The sequence below is a fragment of the Humulus lupulus genome, chromosome X (genome assembly GCF_963169125.1).
Source record: "Humulus lupulus chromosome X, drHumLupu1.1, whole genome shotgun sequence".
In the NCBI taxonomy this organism is placed as follows: Eukaryota; Viridiplantae; Streptophyta; class Magnoliopsida; order Rosales; family Cannabaceae; genus Humulus; species Humulus lupulus.
Genome location: NC_084802.1, coordinates 55,273,150 through 55,295,428, shown reverse-complemented (window position 1 = coordinate 55,295,428; position 22,279 = coordinate 55,273,150).

Here is a 22,279-nt window from a genome sequence, read left to right as displayed (position 1 = left end):
TAGCAAGTCAATCAGGTGAATAATAGCAGTACTCAAATTTTGTTCCATCTGAGATATCAGTACTAGTGAGTTACCAAAATAATGGTTAAAACTGAAATGTTTTTTTAATAGAACTCGGTCTTGAAAAGACTAGTATTTTAGGGCAATAAAATATTATAAGAGTTCTGCCTATATAGACCTAAGGGTGGTGCCCCCCCTCATGAGAATTGGGAGTCATTCTCAAGAATAGTCTATGAATGAAATGTGCATATGACCATTAACGTTACAAAATCAAGACATTGAGGTCTCAAGTAAACATAGCAAATGTGTGTGTTATTACCGTTTTGTTATAAAAAGATAGTGGTTCAATGCTTCGACAACCAAAATTTCAACAAAGTTTGTGATAATTACACTAAGGTAAAATTCAAGTCGAAAGACACTTTACTTTATGTACCAATACAAAGGTTTCTATAGAGAGTGATTATTTAATCAAGTGGAGGAATATTATATTTTGATATAATGTTTGATTGATTAAATAGGTGTTACAAAAAGTGATTATTTAATCTAGTGAGGGAATGTTATATTATTTCATATAATATAATGTTAGATTAAATAATGTGACAAAATGTGATTTGTCACACCTTGTAACATATTCTTGAGAGTCATAAAATTAGACACATGTGTGTGCCCAAATGTGACATATGCTGAAGTTACAAATTTGTAACTCCCAAATATTATTCAATAATGTGTAGATTGTATGTTACACATTTGAGTTTGGATTTCACAAAGCCATTATGAAATATGGTTGTTGGAGACATGTTTTTAACTCTCATTAGGTGTTTGGAGGTTACAAAATCATGTGGGAAATGAATTGAGACGTTTTGGAACGTTTTGGAATAATGACATTTTGTGTTGAAAATAGCCTGTGGCCGCAGCCACTGACATTCCCTAGTCGCGGCCTGGGGGACAGAGGCCAGTGGCCGCGGCCACTGATAGTGCTAGCCGCGGCCAGTGAGGCTGGCATCCAATTTGTTTTTTTCGGTTTTTTCCAATTTGAACGGTTCTAACATCCCAAGTAACTCCCAAATCGCCATTTTAATTCCATAAACATCCAATTAAACATTGGTAACAACCATGAGGGTTGATGGAATTTGAAATTCAAAGGGTATTTCAAACTCTATAAATAAGAGCTTAATTCTCACTTGTAAGACACACTATTTTCTATCCACAAAGCACTTGGCTTGAAAATACACCATAGATGCTTGATAATTCGAGAGATCTATTTCCTAGTGAGATCCGTTAGTGCTTAGAGAATCGGGGGGAAATAAGCTTTTTGACAAACGTTTTGAATCTTGTTCAAGTTGGTGATCCCCACTACTCTACACTTCCATTGTGTGAGAGTTTGTGTTTTTCATTGCTCTTTTCATTCTTTTGTTCTTCTTATTCTTATTTACTTGTACTATCATTGTTTTAAGCAATAGAGTTATAACACTTGTTTTTTCTATTTTCTTATCTTTTTTTTTATTTTGCTTAGAGTTGTATTTTAGTTTTACTATTTTCATTGAGTACAATATAATATATTCTTTAACACTCTCTGCAATACTCATACAAAGTTTTGTAGAAGCCATCAACATCAATAAAGCCTTGAAAGACCTCCCAAGAATTCGATTCTAAGTCAAAGAATGTATGTTTGAAAGCCTTTACTTCTTCAATAATCTTGGTTATCTTTTGCAAGGACTTCGAACCAAAACCAAGACTCCCAAAAAGTTTAAGCTTGCTCAACACGTGATGATGATCATCATCATCAGTTCCAGTTCGAGCATTGAAAGACCCCACTTCGTCTTGTCTACGCTTCTTTAGAGTGTGGATTCTGTAGTCACCAACTTGATTTGCCATAGCCAAAACTTTTAGAAAAGTTTTTCTTTCTATGTTTCTTAAGAGAAATGAACGTAAATGGGTGGGAAAGTTAAGTATTTATTTCTTTTTTGTAAAAAAAAAAAGTATATTATTTATTTTCTTGTTTTATTTAAATCTGTTTATTCGAGTTATTATTAAAAAAAAAATAAGCTAACTGACAAATAGTATATTACTTTCTACATATATCATTATTTATGGAGAGTGGATATATTTTAGAGGGATTTTATTAAATATATCTATTCTATATAATAAGTGTGTAGAAAACGAAAATTTTTGGTTTAAACGATTTTTTTATTTTTTTAATGTTAATTTTAACGGAATATTCTTATATTTAATTGTAGTTTGTAAACACTTAAACTTAAATAAAATAAAATAAGATATTTTACAATAATAATTATTTAAAAATAATAAATAATTAAATGGATTAAAATATGATATTTTTCAGATATTTTACAATGATAATTATTTTAAAATAATAAATAATTAAACAAATTAAAATATAATATTTTTGAGATATTTTATAATAATAATTATTTAAAAATAATAAAAGCATATGTTTTATAACTTATATAAAATTTAATTAAACTTAAACTCACTTATTATAATAATATCATATTAAACATATAATATAATCTACTGTGAATTAGCAACAATTTTCTTTTTTAAAACTAGCAATAAATTTAAATTTAAAATCCATGTATAATATTTAATTATTTTTTTAATGTTAACTTTAAGGGAATATTCTTATATTTAACAGAATATTCTAATTTTTAAGTGTAGTTTGTAAACACTTAAACTTAAATAAAATAAAATAAAATATTTTACAATGATAATTATTTTAAAATAATAAATAATTAAACGAATTAAAATATGATATTTTTCAGATATTTTACAATGATAATTATTTTAAAATAATAAATAATTAAACAAATTAAAATATGATATTTTTGAGATATTTTACAATAATAATTATTTAAAAATAATAAAATCATATGTTTTATAACTTAAATAAAATTTAATTAAACTTAAACTCACTTATTAGAATAATATCATATTAAACATATAATATAATCTACTGTGAATTCGCAACAATTTTTTTTTTTTTTTAAAACTAGCAATAAACTTAAATTTAAAATCTATGTATAATATTTGGTATTACATTAAATATATAATATATAATATCTTGTTGTCACTCTCAAATTCAAAAACTAGAACAAACATAAACTTAAACAAAATTAAACAAATTATTTAATTAAAATATGATATTTATTTCAAAATTTATATGAAATTAATATAAAATTAATAAATTTTAGAAATAAAACTAAGCAAACGTGCATATTGCACGTTACTTGTATCTAGTATATATATATATGTGTGTGTGTTTTTTAGAATTTTTTTAATATTTTTATGTTTTAAAGAAAATTATTTCAAAATAATATTTTATTTTCTTATTTTAAAATAACTACCCAATACCAAATATATATTACCGAACATATATTATATACAAATTTATCAATTATCATATATATACTAAATACCATAAAAATATTTATTTATTCAATTTACAAAAATTGAAAAAAAATTTATAAAAAATCATAATCAATGCAAATCTCTGTAGTTTACACATAAAATATTAAGGGAAATTTGAGATTTTATGCTTAATGAGGTGTCCTAAATCAAAAAAATGCTAGGACTTCTAATCATTTCAAAAAAATGCCAAATCTTTTGACAATACCCAAAATACCTCTCCCATAATTTTTTCCATCCAATTCCTCTTTTCTCTTCCCTCTCTCTCTCTCAACCCATTCCTCTCAACTCTTTCTCTAGAAAAAAAAATCATAGGTAAGGTAAAATATAAGACAACTCAATGTAATAGCAAGTACTCCTTACTTAGGACACTAAACTACTGCATTTTGAACAGATCTGGAAATGATTTTTGAGTTTTTTTTTGCGATTTTTTTCAGATCTGAAACTTTGAAATCTGCAAAAAATCGACGTGGTTCGATGGTGCTTGATGCCAGCTCGATGGGGCCTTCAAAATCAAGATTTTCATGAAAAATTTGATGTTGCTCGACAGTGGTTCGATGGAGGTTCGATGGTGGTTCGATTGTGTTCGATGCGATTCTTGCAAGATACGTAATTTTTCACTCGGATTTCGTTTGTGGTGATTTTTTTTTTTTTGGATATTTTTTCAAGATCTACACGTTTGAGATGTGTATATACACATTTGGGAAATCTAAATCTTCAAAAAAATGCAAAATGCAAAACATACCTCATGTTCAAGATATGTTTTTGTATGTTTTCAAGTTCTAAACTTTGAAAATGTGTATGTGAACATCTAAAACATGTAGATCTCAAAAAAATACCCAAAATAATAAAACAAATGCCTCAAACGGACACCCGAGTGAAAAATTATGTCTCTTACAAGAATTGCATCAAACCACCATTGAGCAACCATCGAACCACCATCGAGCAACGTCAATTTTTTTTCATGAAAATCTTGCTTTTGAAGGCCTCATTGAACTGGTATTGAGCACCATTGAGCAAAGTCAATTCTCTATAGATTTCAGAGTCTTAGATTTGAAAAATAACTCAAAAATCATGCCCAACTTCGATGGTTGCTCGATGGTGTTCGATGCCATCTCGATGGGGCCTTCAACATCAAGATTTTCATGAAAAAATTGACGTTGCTCGATGGTGGTTCGATGCAATTCTTGTAAGAGTCATAATTTTCACTCGGGTGTCTGTTTGGGGTTATTCATCTCAAACATGTAGATCTTGAACAAAATATCCAAAATAAAAAAAATCACCCCAAACGGACACCTGAGTGAAAAATTACGTATCTTGCAAGAATCGCATCGAACACCATCAAACCTCCATCGAACCACTATCGAGAAACATCGATTTTTTTTATGAAAATCTTGATTTTGAAGGCCCCATCGAGCTGGCATTGAGCACCATCGAACCACGTCGATTTTCTACAAATTTCAAAGTTTCATATCTGAAAAAAAATCGCAAAAAAAGCCAAAAAACCATGCCCAGATCTGTTTGAAATGTAGTATTTTAGTGTCCTAAGTGAGGACTAATTGCCGTTACATTGAGTTCTATTATATTTTACCTTACCCGTGGATTTTTTTTCTAAAGAGGGAGTTGAGATGAATGGGTTAAGGGAGAGAGAGAGAAAGGGAAGAAAGAAGAGGAAGTAGATGAGAAAAATTATGAGAGGGGTATTTTGGGTATTTTCAAAAGAATTAGCATTTTTTTTAAATGATTTAAATGCCTAGCATTTTTTTGACTTAGAACCCCTCATAAGCATAAATACTCAAATTTCCCAATATTAATTATACGAGTTTTATACAACAATAAAACGTTAGCTAGTTATAGGCTAGGTGAATGTCGTCTACACTGTGGATTTTTTTTAAAGAAAAGAAGAATTCCATTAATTAAGAGGCAAACCTTAACTACCCAAAGGGTATATAAAAAGTAATATCAAACTACAAAAAAAAAAAAAAAATGCAACTCATCACAGAGTCTAAAGCATCACGACTTTTAACATTGTCAGAGTACTGGGTCACTAGAATCCTCTATCAGAGAACAGTGACAATGACCAAACATGACAAAGTAAATGAAACACCACCACTAAGGTGGACTACAACCTCCCACACACAGATATTATTAAGAAAATGTAAAGAAAATCCAAACAAACCTGTTATGTTAGTGACCCAAATTCTAAAGGCCCAACTCAAGAAACTTTATTATTTTATTGTTTCTTTTTTATGTATACTATATGACTCAGATGAATACTCTCTGAGTTGTATTTTTGAAACACTTTTGTATCATTATCAGACATAGTGAATTTCTCTCCTCTGCCCGTGATTTTTTCCCTTTGGGGTTTCCACGTAAATTTGTGTGTGATCTTTTTTTTTTCTTCTGTTCATTGTCTATTACTATATTTTCTACAAGTGGTAACAATGCACAGGTTTGATTTTGGCAATGGTGTCTGTGGAATATGATATTTTGCTTTTGGATCGCAACACTACATTTACACTTTGGCAGGTTAAGATGCGAGTTATTCTTGCTCAGATAGATTTGGATGATGCATTACTAGGGATTGAGAAAATGCCCTCATCGATGACTAAAGAAGAAAAGGAGCGTAAGGATCGCAAAGCCTTATCTCATATTCATCTTCATTTATCTAATCAGATCTTACAGGATTTTCTGAAGGAGAAAAGTGTTGAAACATTGTGGTTGAAATTGGAGAAGTTGTGTATGACAAAAATCTTGACTAGCAAGTTGCATCTGAAGCAACATTTGTATTCTCATCGTTTCTCAGAAGGTACGTCTATTTAAAATCATTTTATTTTGTTTAACAAGATTGTGTCTTACTTGGAGTCTATGGAGGTTAAATATGATGGAAAAGATTTAGGTTTGAATTTGTTGTGTTCGCTGCTATCTTCATATTCAACCTTTAAAGAAAATATTCTGTATAGTCGTGAATCTCTTACTCCGGATGAGGTTTATGATGCTTTGTTTTCAAAGGAAAAGATGAAGCAGATTGTAAATAGTTCTAAGGATCAAGTAGAAGACCCTACTGTTCGTGGACGAACTCAAGGGAGAAATTTTGGTAGTGATACTAGAGGGAGATTAAAGTCTAGTAAAGGAGAAATTTTTTGCAACTACTGTAAGAAAAAGGGGCATATTAAAATTGATTGTTATAAGTTGCAGAATAAGAACAAGAGAGCAGTTGCGCAAAAGGGAAATAGACCTGAAACTTCTGGCCATGGTAGTGTTGTTGACGCTAGTTATAGTGATGGAAAGTTGCTTGTTATTTCTGACCGGGATCCTAGCGAGGATTGGATTCTTGATTCTAGTTATGTGTCCTAGTAAGGATTTCTTTTCAACATATGAAGTTGTGTCTAAAGGTTCTATACTAATGGGTAATAATGCATCCTACAAAATTGTTGGTATTGGTTCAGTCAGAATTAAGATGTTTGATGGACTTGTCAGAACTCTTGTGATGTGAGGTATGTTCCAGATCTAAAAGAAATCTTATTTCTTTGAGTACTCTTGATGCAAAAGGGTACGAGTACACTGGTGAAGGTGGAAATTTGAAAGTTAGCACAGGTGCCCTTGTTGTGATGAAACCACATAAGAAAACAACTAACCTGTATATATTGCAAGGCTCTACTGTTATAGGTGATGCAATGGTTACTACTTCTTTGTCAGACATTGATGTTACTAAACTTTGGCATATGAGTGAGATTGGCATGGCAGAGTTGAATAAAAGAGAACTGCTAAATGGTCAGAGTATTAGTCATTTGCAGTTCTGTCAGCACTGTGTTTTTGGGAAGCAGAAGAGAGTCTGATTCTCTAAGGGTGTTCGCAACACTAAAGGAATTCTTGATTATCTTTGCTTTAATTTATGGGGCCAATCTACACTACGTTCTAGTGGAGGCATGAGTTATATGATGACTATTATTGATGAGTTCTCTAGAAAAGTTTGGGTGTTTTTCTGAAGTGTAAGAGTGATGGACTGGAGTGGAAGAACATGATTGGGAAGCAGACTAGATGGAAAGTAAAATGTATTCGCATTGATAATAGTTTGGATTTTTGTTCTGGTGAGTTTAATACTCATTCCAAGCCTGAGGGTATTCTGAGACATCTTACAGTCCCTCATACACCGCAAGAAAACAATGTCGCTGAGCGAATGAATAGGACTTTGATAAATAAGATGCGATGCATGACTTCCAATGTTAATCTACCAATGTCTTTTTGGGCTAAAGCCGCTTCTACAATATGTTTTCTTATTAATCGCTCTCCTTCGACTGTTATTGACAAGATGACTCAGCGAGAGGTATGGTCTGGTACTCATGTAAATTACTCTGATTTAAGATATTTTGGATGTCCTGCTTATGCACATGTTAATATTACCTAGATCTCATAAATGTATCTTTCTTGGTTTCAAAGATGGTGTTAAAGGGTATAAGCTTTGGTGCCCAGAACTAGTAAGGTTATAGTTAGCAAGGATGTTCTTTTCTATGAAACTTCTATGCTTAATGATTTACCTTTGAAAGATTTATGTGATAAAGGACAACAAAGTTCTAGCTTGCAGGAGGAGTTACAGTTTGATTCAGAAACTATTTCAGGAAGTTCTTCTCAGTCCAATCCCAAGGTACAAAGTGATGATACGTCTCCACCAATTCAAGCACAACCACAACATTTTATATTAGTAGAAAAAGATAGAAGAATTATTAAGCCTCCGCAGAGATATGTTGAGGCATATTTTGTTGCTTATGCTTTAAATGTGGTAGAAAGTATTAACTCTAGTGAAGAACCTTTTGCCTATTCTGAGGCAGTTAGTTGTAAGGATGCTGACAGTTGGATTAGAGCTATGCATGAGGAGATTGAATACTTGAAAATACTGACACATGGGATTTACTGCCTTTACCTAAGGGTAAGAAAACTATTCGTTGTAAATGAATGTTTAAAAGAAAATAAGGCACACCAAGAGTTGAAGAGCCCAGGTACAAGACAAGGCTAGTTGCTAAAGGTTACAGTCAATTCCAAGTGTTGATTACAATGATGTTTTTTCTCCTATTGTCAAGCATAGTTCAATTCGCGCCTTACTTGGTATAGTGACACTGCATGACTTTGAGCTTGAGCAGTTGGATATGAAGACTACTTTTTTGCATGGAAAGCTTGAAGAGGATATTTATATGCAGCAGTCAGAGGGCTTTATTATTTCAGGAAAAGAGGATTATGTGTGTTTTCTTAAAAATTCTCTTTATGGCCTAAAACAATCACCAAGATAGTGGTACGAGAGGTTTGACTCATTTATGACTAGTCATGACTTTAGAAGAAGCATTTATGATAGTTGTGTTTATTTCAAGAAGAGTAAAGATGGGTCTTTTCTGTATTTCAAGAAGCATATCTATCATATGCAACCAGTGTTGTCAGTAGATTCATGGCCAATCATGGTAAGGAACACTGGAAAGTAGTTCAATGGATTATGAAAAACTTTCGTGTGTCTATTGATGTTTGTTTGCATTTTGGAAGTACTAGAGATGGAGTTTTAGGATATGTTGATTCTCATTATGTTGGAGACCTTGATAAAAGAAGATCTCTTCCATGCTATGTTTTTCACTGTTGGTGGTTGTGCAATTAGTTGGAAAGCTACTCTTTAGCCTTGTAATATCTGCTTCTGCTAGTAAGGGTATTATGATAATCTGGCTTGGGGTCAGGGTATTATGGTAAATTGTATGTTCTTATTGTTTAATTATATGAACTATGATGTGCATGAATTATGGTGTATGTTTTTTTATGCTTTCCGTTAGGCAATCAACACATATGTTTCTTCAAGTATTGGGGGTTCAAATAGTAATAATAGTTGTGATATGGTGGTCAAAGTAGAAATATAAGGTTTTGTGGTAGAAAGTGTAATTAAGGAAACGTAAAACTATTAGTTTAAATAAAAGACAAGTAAAGGCTTTGGTGGTCATGTTAGAAAATGTAAAGGTTGGGGATAGTGATGCGATTTGGGTTTTATACGATTAAAATCATATTAAATAAATAAATAATAAATAAAATAGGTTTAGATGTCGTACGAATTTTTTTAGAGATCGATTTCTGCAATATACTAAAGGATAACAGACCAAGAACAATCCTCTCATTCTTGATATGAGTCTTGAAGCCTAAAATTTTAGAGGAGAACATTAATCTGAGTTTGGAAAGGCTAGGAGATATCATAAGGAGCAAGGATCTAAGCTTTGTGGCTGGATTTTGATATGTAAGTGTTCAAACCTTACTGTGTAAGTTTTTGCCAGATTTAGGTTTGAAGTAATTTGGGGTTATCAATGGTGTTAGATGGGAATTATAGGTTGTTTTCATGTTTATAATTGAATTTTTACAAGCTATTAAGGTTAGAAACATGTTAGGACTGGTTTGGTAGTGGTTCAAGGTCCGATTTTGCGATTTAGGTCAATTTCTAAGTTTAAAAATCATGTCTACGATTTCCAAAATAAAGACCTAGCATGATCGCGCCCAGCCTTGGCATGACCATGCAACCTGGCTGGTTAGCCTTAGCACTCTGTGACCGCGACCACACCCAGGCACTGGCAAGACCGCGCCAGTTTTCCAGAAACACAAAATTTGGAGATTTTATGTAACGTCGTACTACCCTAGAGTCATTACCATGTGATTTTAAAACGTGCAATTAATTCGCTAATTGAGGTATTAGACCCAAAAGTGTGATTAATGAAAGTAAGGGCTCATTCAAATAAGAATTCAGTATAAAAGTTTGGACATTCATTTAAATCATAAAAGTGTTACATTGAGATCCCAAAATATTGTTTAAAATGTATTTACAACTCAAAAGTAATTATATAGTCGACCTAGGCGACAAAACCTGATGTTTATAACGCGTTCCACAAATAACCTGTAGCGACCCAAATCCGCTAATAAGGCTTAAGGGCCTTGATTAGTGTGCCTGGAGGGCATAATGGGATTTATATGTGTGACTTTATTGAGTTAAATGCATGATTATGATTTAAAGCATGTTGTATGACTATTTGACTATTTGAGATGCATGACTATGTGTATTAGTATGCAGGTAGGCCCTGATTGTGTAAAAAGGGCATAATTATAATTTTGGCCATTTTGGGCACAACTGTATTGATATCTGAGATCTATGACTCGAGACGATCCTAGAATGAGCGGACTAGCGGAAAAGTCAAAACGGGAATTTATACCCGGCTTGGGTTAAGCCTGGGGAGTTTAAATGGGAATTTAGAGAATATATATTGAGGTTAATTTTGATGATGAGGAATATATATATATATATATATATATTTGGTGATTAATCAGGTATTGGGTAGCAAGCGGGAAATTATTAGAGACACTCGAGGAATTAGTGGGAATTGGGTAAAATGACTAAAATGGCCCTACATGGATAAAAGGGTGTAGAATTAATAGGGAGGGCATTTTGGTCAATAGGCTTATTAGAGATAATTTTATTTAAGCTTTATACTTAGTGGGATTGGTAGAAAAGAGTTATAAGGCTGTAGAAAAGAAAGATAAAGGAAGAAAAAGAAAAGAGAGAAAAACAAAGGGGTTTTGTCTCAAAAGGAACGGTTTGTGGTTCTCCCACCATTTCCCTTAATTTTTCTTGGAGTTAAGCTCAGTGGAGAGCTAGGGTAGGCTGAGCATCAAGGATCCTAAGCTAGACTTGAAGATTGTCAAGGGATTAGCAAGAACACATCAAAAGTTGAGGTAAGTTTTTAGAAATTTCAGTTTTAGGGTTTGACTGGTTTGAGCTGTGTATTTAAGCTAAATTGATGGGGATTTTAGGGGAATTCAGGCCAAGGTTGAGGAGGAGCAAGCTAAGGAGGTCTAGGGTTGAACTCAAGGTCGAATTTCCATCCATGGTATGAATTCTAAGTCTTTAACTTTGATGTTTGACTGAATTTCTGGGTTTAGGGTTAACTATGGTAGACTTTGAGTTTTAGGTTGCATGAGCTTGGGTTATGAGTTCTTGGGATGCTTGGGATGTGTGGGAGGTGTTGATAAGTTTGTTTTTGGGTTTGGGAAAGATTTGGACAAGTTTGGGGTTGAATTGGTTGAAAGAAATCGCAGAAAACGAAATTGGGTGTTGCCTGTCTGGAACTAGCGCTACAGCGCTAGTCCTTGGGCGCTGTAGCGCTAGGCCCTATTTCTGGGGAAGTCCGGTTCTGCTTGTAGCGCTATAGCGCCCTCTTTTGAGTGCTGTAGCGCTACACTGTTCCCAGAAAGGGGTTTTTGGGTTATTTTTGAGGGATTTTGACCTAGGGTTCGGGGTCCAGGGGACTCGGGATTGGTCCCGAGGCTAGGTTTTGGACTTGAGGTTTGGTGATGACTTTGACCTATGAATTTTGTTTAGGTGAGCGCTAGGGCTCGAGTGGGATCGTGCTCGAGGAGTCAAGTGATCAAAGCTATCGAATTGAAAGGTAATAAAACTGTAGCACTCGAGAACAGGGCGTGGGCCCATAGTGTTATTGCAGGGCACGGCCCTAGATTGTATTACATGCTAGGATATAACCTTATTTGAATTATTATATGTTTTAAGGATTATTCGAATTGTACGATATGTGTAATTACAGTGAAATGAACGGCTAAGGCCGAGAGTGGCGAAGGCCGGGAACGGCAGTGGGGCCGGAAGTAACACTTAGCACATGGGGTGCTTATAGTCAGGGTATGACCCAATGTACATGTGGGGTATCCTTACGGTGAGGACCGAGACCCCAGGCTCTTGTAAGGCTTTTGGGGCGGCATGGCCGTGTTTGCTTAGTCTGATGGTTGACCTGTTTATTTGTGGATTACATGTTAACTATATGATATGCATATGCTATTTACTGTTTGAGTTTTCTTGCTGGGCTTCGGCTCACGGGTGCTCCGTGTTGCAGGTAAAGGCAAAGAAAAAGTCAACCAGCCATGAGTATGGAGAGCGTGGAAGCGGCGCGTACATGTTCGGCCTGCCCGACTGCTTTGGTTGGGGGCATTTTTTAATATGGCTGTATTAACTTGTTCTTTTGATAGTTAACCAAGTGTAAATCTATTTTTGAGTTGTAAATATTTTGTAAACCTTATTTTTGGGATCCCAGATGTTTGATACTTAATGTTTTCAATGAAACTAAGCATTTTCAAAGATTACAGCCTTAACTTCTGTTTTAGTCACACCTTTGGTTTTAGAAACCTCGTAGAGTCAGTTAATTGCACAATTTCCATTTTAAACTCACTTAGTAACGGCTCTAAGGTAGTAGGGCGTTACATAACCCCACCCGTGGCAGCCATGTAGGCCAAACATGTACGCACCGCTCTATGCCCTCCAACTCATGCCTGGTTGTCCTTTCCCTTGCCCTTACATGCACCATAGAGCACCCGCGAGCCAAGGCCCAGGAAGATAACTCTATAAACATAGCACATAACAATTCATTTTAGTAAATGCATAACTAAATGCAAACATAATAGACAATTCACAACAACGGCCTGAGCCGATCAAGGTGCATTACCAGGCACCAAGTTCACAGTCCTAACCGAGTGGGTGAACACAACACCCTAGATGGTCATGCCATGGTGGCTTGCATTCAGCATGCTTAACGCCGATTCCGGCCTTAGCCAATACCAGCCCTTGTTGTTCAGTCTCAACATACATACATGGAATAATAATTACAAACATTCACATACAACACTAAGTACTGATAATCGGGCCATGCCCTGCTCTACGAGCACAAACAATTTTCTTACCTGAGTCCCGAGCTGCAGTACCAGGCGATCCTGAACACGATCCCTAATCCCGAGCCTTAGCTGTAAAACCTAGTCACAACGTAATAATAAATAATAATCACAATATAAACCAATTAAAAGCTTTCGGAATAATTTACTATCTTCCGGGACCTCGAATTCTACTAAACCGGGTAGTAGGATCCTTCCTAAGCCCCTAAGTTTAAGTGCCCGAGCCCAAAAACCCTAATTGTCCTATATTTTCTATTTGAGCCGCGACCCTCCACATAGGCACCACGACCCTCTACAAGTCAGAGAGCTCGAGGCTCTCACCTGGGATACACGGGTCGCGGAATGCCTCAACCTACGCCGCGGCGCCAGGGCGATTCAGCAAACCCCCTTAGGCCTTTTGGGTTCATGCAGGCCGCGGCGCTCAAGAACAGCGCCACGACGCAACCCCGCGAACCCAATTTTTCCTAGCGTTTTTAGATTTCTAAACTCCCAAAAAATTGTTCCAAACATGCTCTAAGGCCAGAATTAAGTCCCAAAACCTCTTCACTACAGTTAGAGCAGTACAAACATCTTAGAAAAGCAACCAAATCCCTAATTCAAATCAAAACTCAACCTAAGTCTAAAACTTAGCTAAACCTCAAACCTCACTAGAAATTCATCAAAAATCAAAGTGAAAACCTTACCTCCATTGAGAATCTTGATCCCCTTGAGCTGCTCCACTTAATCCTAGCTTCAATTCCTCGATTTCTTGAGCCAATCTTCCAAGGGTTTCACGAAACTTCCAAACACACCAAGGGAGGGAGGGAGAGTGAGTCGAATAGAGAAGGAGAGAGTAAGTGTTTCCTTCTATTTTATTCTAGGCTCCTAAGATACTATGTCCAAGTCTATCCCTTGGCACCAAAATGACCAAATTGCCCCTAAATCAACTCTTAGCCCTTTAATGCCTCCAAGGGCAAACCCGTCATTTGCCACAATCCTACTAATTCCTCGAGTAGTCCTATAATTCTCCAATTAGTCATGGCATACCAAAATAACCGCTAAATATCTACCTGTTACTCGATAAATCCTGAACACGCACTAACTCCCCAAAATACCCTTAGGCTCACCCCGAGTCAGGTAACTGACCCCGTTGTGACTATTCTGCCAATTTGCTCTCTAGGATCGCCTCAGACCACACATCTCAAATATATCTTCACAATATTGTGGTCTTACTTATATCGCATACATAACACATAATTACATTTATGCCCTCAACGGGCAAAAAAATTATAAATGTGCCCTTGTTAACCAGAACTGGCCCACACACACATTTAATACACCTAAACATGCATATCTAGTCGTATCATATCATAACCCAAGCAATCACATAATGGTACACACATATCATAATTAATTACGTAAATATAATTAAATCAATTATTGCCTTCTTGGCACGCTAATCAAGGCACTAAACCTTATTAGCAATTTGGGACGTTACAATTTTAATGCACCCTTTAGATATAAGTTTGTACCTTTTTGGAGCTTTATGCAATAGAGTTTTAAGACTTTCTTAAGGATATTGATGGGATGTTTTAGCCTTAAAAAGAATATGAGTGTATCCCTAATATGGTTTGGTTGGTTTGGGGTCTTAAACTTTGATATTATGTGTCATGTTTAGGCTTGCCAAGGATACTTGAAGAGACACATTAGCATGTGTGGATCACTGCTACTTTTGAGGTAAGAAGAGTAGACACCTGCACAAAGAGTGGATGCTTGACTTACTTTTATGGTAGAATTTGTCTTCTATGATATGCTTATGTTAATGAATGAATATGCTAGAGTAAGATTATGTTTAATAGCTTACATGTAATTGTAGTTTATGTTTTTTGTATGTATATGTGATAACTACGTGGCATGCTTACATTTTAAAATGCATGTCTACGTCACGAAATTGCATGCTTACATTATAAAGTGCTCACTACACTTGTCCAACTCAACTAATGGGTTTAACCAAGAGTTTCTCGTCAGTAGCATACCCGCAAGCTAATGGGTAGGTTGAGGCTGTAAACAAGACCCTAAAGGCGAGCTTAAATAAGCGATTAGATGAAGCCAAGGGACTATGGCTCGAGCAACTCCCACAAGTACTTTGGGCCTATAGAACCTCACATTGCACCTCCACAGGGCACACTCCTTTCTTTATGACTTTTGGAAGTGAGGCGATGCTCTCGATTGAGGAACTAGTGACGACACATAGGCTAAAAGCCTTTGTCCAAGATCAAAACCATGAGCTACTCAGCGCATCCCTGGATCTGATCGAGGAAAATGATAAGATTCACAATTGTAGTTCACCCAATATCAGTAGAGATGCACTCGTTACTTCAACTCGAAGATGAAAGGTTGCAGAATTAGACTCAGTGATTTAGTGCTTCAGAGGGTATTTTTCGCAAACAATGATCCCAAGGACAGTGTGTTAGGTCAAAAATGGGAAGGGCCTTACTAGAACATGGAAATCCTACAAGAAGGGACTTTTAAACTAGCTTGGTTAAATGGAGAAATAGTACCTCGAACCTGGAATGCCTTGCACCTTAAAAAATACTGTCAGCAATAGTTGACATAGTTACTTTTTTTCTTCGCTTATTTATAAAATTCGCTTCATCTCAATAACATTGGATTTTTACATAGAGCAAATATTTTCATTTTGGTATTGTAAAGAATCACGTGATCATTTTGTAAAAGTAACCTAGAATATGCATACGTTCTACTCGCTTGGGGGGGGGGGGGAGGGAACATAACCGAAGAGATTTTAAAAGAGTTTAGCATATTCAAATAAAATTTGAAACTCAGAATTTGGAAAAATTGAGAATGCAACGACTTTTTAAAGCTTGGATTATCAAAGTAACTCTAAATACGAACTAAGCTGGGAAATTTCTAAGACAAACCAAAACCAAGAAGACAACTCGGAAACACTGGATATAACAAGGTCCAAGGCCTAATTCTTAACAGGTACAATGCTATTAAGCGAATAAAACTCCTGGACATAACCAGGTATGAGGCCTAATTCCTAACATGCATAACACTATTAGGCGGGAAAATTCTTGGGTATAACCAAGAAATCGAATAAAATTGTTTAGTCGAGCCATCAAAAACCTATCCCGATCTAAAGACAACCCCTACGATTTTGAGTGTGCAAGAATTCAAAATTCATAAGCATGAGAAAATAAAAGATTAGGGCGAACAAAAATATATCACAAAATAACAAACATGTACTAAAAAGTATATGATTATCTCGAGGAGAAAAATCCTCGATCTAAGCCCGAAGGCGATTGTTTCAGTTTGCAAGAATTTAATTACAAAAATAAGAAAAATAAAAACATCACTAAGCTCCGTCAACTTTCTCATGTGATGACACCTCCTCACCATGCCCTTCAGCAGCTCCGGTAGCATCCACAGTCTCAGAAGCCTCTTGTGAGAATCGACTCTGAAACTTGGCAAGATAAGGTCCCTAGAGCTCTGGCGCCATAAAGGAGAAATCCCTTCTTGGCTGAAAACCCAACACCGATAGAGCATCTCCTCCAGGGCATTTGTTGACTATGCGATCTCCTCCTTAGCTTTGGCCTCGACCTCAAAAAGTTTGTTCTTAAGCACATCAACCTCTTCGAGCTTCTTATTGAGGTTCTTAGGAAGTGGCCAGGGCGGCCTTGGCAAACTACTCGTTCTCCTGGGACATGGTCAGGGCCGCCTTGAGCTCCTCTTTCCTAGCTCTGGATCGGGTGATGCCGTTGATTCGAGCCATGAAAAACTACAAAGGGAAAATGCATGTCAAGGTTAGTTAAAAAAAAAAAGCAAAAGAAGTACTATAGATGGAATGAAGGCAGCTCACAGTGAGGTTCATTCCCATGGTAGACTCTAGAACATCTTCAGGAGAATGCTCCTCCATAGCCCACAGGTCCTTAACATTGGCTCTGTATGTGTGGCCCACCATATGGTTCTCCACTCATATACAATCCCTTGAAATGCTTCTGGGATCCTTGTCAGCTCAAGTGGTTTTACCGAGATCTAAACGGAGGGGACTTCACCCTAAATAACCTGAGGGATCAAAGCAGGTGCATATCGAGGAAGAGGAGGAGGAACCTCAAGAATGGTAAATGTCGTTATCGGAGCTGGGGGCAGGGTTTGTTGTTGCTGTCTTTGAGTGGAGCTGACACCTTTATCTTTTACAGGATATTTGGTAGAAGCTCCAGACTTGGAGGCAACTTTCTTTATTATTCTTGCCTTTTTTATCACGGGTCCAGCTTTTACCCTGCCAGCTTTAAAGGAAAGAGAAGAATATTCAAATACAAGAAATGGTTAGTCAAAATAATGCAAAAAAAAAAAAAAAAGAACAAAATAAGAACCCTACTCCCTGAGCTGGAGGAGGAAACTATTATGATTTTCTCGGGGTTACAAACCCGACTGGGTAAAACCTCTAACTCATGGAGTATCGGGGGAGGGGGAGACTCTAATATTATTATGTCTTGAGTCCTACGGGGTTCGGGCTCTTCATCCGAGCTGGACTCATCTATGGTCTGCCTAAAATTGGGGGAAAATACGCCCTGACTTAGGGAAGGCCACGTCCTACGATTTGTACCATACTCCTAAAAAATGGTGGACCTAAAGAGGAGGGTATTGTCTACAACTATGGTGCATCAGGGATAACTATGGCCATAACGAACCACCAAGTGATCCACACATTGTTTGAGGGTCACGTTCAAGTCCAGGTCAACAGGATGTCGACTCATGAGCTATCGTGGGTTGAATCAGACTAGCGTAAAACTGGCAGCAGCCCAGTCTAATTCTCTATTAGGGTTACCTTGGCCGGAAGTGTCGGCTACTTCCCCTAACTCAGCCCGGTCTGGGTCAGGATGTTGAACATCTTCAGGAGTTCTTCTCTTGTGCACCAGCGACGCCACCTCTTCTTCCTCCTCAATGTCTTCAACGGCTGGGAGAACTTCTTGAAGACAAGGGAGCTCGAGGGGCAGACCTCGGGTTTTGATGGCTAACGTTTGATCTTTACGGATCAGATTACAGGCCACCATGGTAGCATCGTTCACTACCATTCAGAACTCCTTCTCCTTTGGAGGAATACGAGATAGTGTCTCGTACTTACCTCCAAGGGTCTCAGATCACTTTGTTCTCTTGTCTATAGCCGCACAAAGAAGCAACTCAGTTAGGAGCATTAAAATCAATAAAAATGGTATTCACATATGAAATTCAAAAAGTTAGGAAACTTATGAGGATGATTGAAGCACCGGTGAGTAAAGTTCTTGAACCCATTTGACATAAATAATTGGTCTTTACAGTCATTTGGGTGGCTGGGGAGGTCGATGACAGAGGTTGTGCTGGGGAAGTGAGTTAGGTAGTAGAAACCATCACCTTGCCCCTTCTTCTCAAGGTTGCCCTTGAGGAAGAAAAAATACATGATGTCAGTCGGGGTGGGGACCTCCCACTCGTTCTTAAAAAATAAATACTTCAGCCTCGCCAAAAACTTATATAAGTTTGGGGGGAGCTGGAATGGAGCCAGTTTGACATAGTTTAAAAAGTCTACGAAGTACTGGTCCAGAGGGAGGAAACCACTTGCTTTCAGGTGTTCATCACTCCAGGCCCCAAAATCATCCTAAAGTGGGGCGCAGCTTCACTCTCCTTTCAGAGGAGGTCATGCAACAAGGTCGTTGGGTCCCATCTAAATCCCATGGCTCAGAAAAATCTTGTTCACCTTGCCTTGAGTCATTATCCGAGACACGATGTGCTTGGCCTCACAAAATGTGTCAGGGTCTACTACGATCTCTCTGTCCACCACTGGGCCAAAGTGGGGAAGGGGGTGTCAGGTGCAACCTGCTTGCCCTTACTCTTGCTTTGAGAAGAGGAGCTCGCAATGGTTTTCTTTTGATGGGCCATGATCTAGCTCGCCTGACGACAAAGCGACCTATTAGTGGCGACCTAAAATAAATTCTAGCTATGATGACAAAGGTCCAATGACCTTAGGGTTTTAATTCAGTTTATTTAGCCAAAAATATATGCGAGCTAAGTGGTACCCTAGCACCAATGTGTGTTGCCATGCGCAGTCCTTAGCCATGTGCCACAAACTGGGGGATTTCCCTAATACTTTGGGATTCGCGTGTCAGACCTAGTACCCTTTTGAAAGCGGTTTAATGTAAAACCACTCAAGGAATTGTCGCCCTTAAGCAACCCAGAACCGAGCCTAAAATCCCCTCAACTTCTACACCCAACACAGGTAATTTTATCGATTCATCATCAATTACATCCTTTCAAAACCCAGAAAATTTCCCATTTTTCTAACACCTCATTTCTAAACGAACCCAGTATCATTCTTTGAAGCCTAATCAAACCCCTATTGAACTCGGACATGGTTAAAGTATGAGATGATACTAAAATATTTTTGAAGTAAAAGGAACATATTGGAAAATAAAGAATGAAATTTTTAAACCAGATGAAGAGATACTTACAGTTTATACATTTACTCGACGAGGATGCTGATGGTTCTAAATGTAGGAGCTTAAGAGCTTCTGAAAAGTATGAGGATGATGAAGTTTTTTTTGGAAGAGGTCTAAGAGGAAAGGGGAAGTTTTCTGAAAGGAAACTTTTTGAATGCAAAGGGGGTGAAGTTCAGGCTTGGTTTTCCTATTTATACGTAAGCTTCGGGAATTAATCTGGGCCATTTGATTGGGTCAGCTCGAGATCCAAGGGACAAGATTAATGACCCTTGCAGTAGCAAAAAGTTCACAGGATAGTTGTCACAATCCTCAAAAACCAAAAAGGCGCCTATTATAGATGGACAAGTGTTCAACACTAGAGTAGTGGGTGGGCAAGATTTCACACGACGTCATGCACGAGCAAGAGCTTGGGGGGCAAATGTTGGACCCCAAAATAAACATGGATTCAATCATTTAGCTAAGGGCACAGGTGGCAGATAAACACATGGAGAAATCATGAGAGTAGGACATCTGGCTAATTTTGATGTGAGCAGCTTGAGTTAAGGCTTGGCATCATGATAAGCAAATAATCTCCAGATCGCCTCTCGGGACAATAATCTAGTTCGAGACATGTGATGGCTAAATCGCCTTCTATATACTCTGAACTTGGTCTGAACTTGGTCCGAACTAAAGTCTATTCACTCTTTGATCTCCAGCTTGAGGAAGATGTTCAACTCATTGAAACCTGGTAATGACGCACAGTGAAGAATCCCGAAAGACATGGAGGTTCCTAATACACTCATTAATGCCCAGGCTGTATTACATATTTATTTCCCGAGATAACGGATGTAATTTACATAGGCAATCTTATCCCTATGTAGATGGAAAATTATATTGATAGAATGTTTACCATATATATGCACGCAGTTACCCAAAAGTGTCTATGAATATCCACTATAAATATCAGGGATAATGGACAGGAAAAAGGACTACTTTTTAAGATACATAAACTCTGTAGAAATTGTAAGGGAGTAATAATATTGTCTTGTGGACTAGGTGGGTTTTTAACTACTGAACCACGTAAAATTGTGAGTGTGAGAATTTTTTCCTTTAGGTAATTACGGTTTAGAAAAAAAGCACTAATCTTTCTGTTATCGGATTTCTTAATCCACTGTTGCCGAAAAACCGTGTCAACAAATACGCTAGAGTATAATTATGTTTAATAGCTTAAAGGTAATTGTAGATTATGTATATTGTATGTATATATGATAACTGCGTGGCATGCTTACGTTTTAAAATGCATGTCTACATTCCGAAACTGCATGCTTATGATATGTTGAAATTACATGCTTACATTATAATGTGCTCACTGCACTTGTCCAACTCAACTTGGGCTACGATATTTCAGTTTATGTTATGTTTGTCTTTATTGTTATTGATTTAAATTTAGAATAAGGTTTTGGGGTTGTGTCCTATACAACTCTTCTTTCTGGGCTTTGGCTCATGGGTATTTTGTGTAGCAGGTAAAGACAAAGATGTGGTTACAACGCAATAAGTTGGAGAGCTTTAGTGGAGGGCGTACATGTCAAGGATGTAACGACCATAAGGGATCGAGCCTACTCAGAAAATTCATCAAGTATTTTGGAATGATGTTTTAGTTTTATTGACTGGATTAAAAGTTGTTTTATTTACGATAACTACGAAACTCCAGAGTTTCATTCTTTTAAACGTTTGGTTTGTTATTCAAAATGGATTTTCTATAAAAAAAAATGGTGTTTTTATTTCAAAAGTAATTATTGTAATAGTGATAGTGTTATTTATATTACAAAAGATCAAATGTTTCATGAGAGGACGAAGCATATTGATGTGCACTTTCATTTTGTGTGTGATACAATTGATCGTGGAGATTTAGCTATGAGTAAGATCAGCAACCATGATAATCTTGCTGATATGATGACCAAGTCTTTACCTCTAGCCAAGTTTGAACACTGCTTGAACTTGGTTTGTGTTTGTTAAGTTAGCCCTTTGGGGCTATGTGGAAGAGGAGGATTTTGGGTATGTTGAAATCAGTTCTTATTTTGAGTATTAGAATATGTTAATGTGGAATTTTTTATGTTAGTGACCCAAATTCTAAAGGCCTAGCCGAAGAAACTTTATTATTTTAGGGTTTCCGTTTTATGTATACTCTCTGACTCAGATGAATTCTCTCTGAGTTGTATTGTTGAAACACTCTTGTATCATTATCTAACATATCGGCATATGTGAATATTTTAAACATGTAATTGCACTTTTTCAGCATAATTAAGGTGTGATAACAGCTTTGACTGAGTCAAAATACGACCCTAACAGTTTCTGGTAGGTGCTAAGGATGCTATTTCTTTATTTTATCATTAAAATACTTAATTCCTTAATAATCATGCTTATGACAAGTGTCATATTCCTATTGGCTCTATCTAAACCTTAGGTTATAATAAATATCATATTTATGACCAACAATATTAATCAAACCATATGTTATAATTAATATTCTTAAACTATAGGTTAAACTTATAAAATCCATAACTGTTGCTAGGAGTTTCCAACTAAGTCCCGGTTTGAACCAAAATCCACGAAATCTAAAATACTACAACTACTACTAACTAGCTAACTAAGTAAACATTCTAGGACTC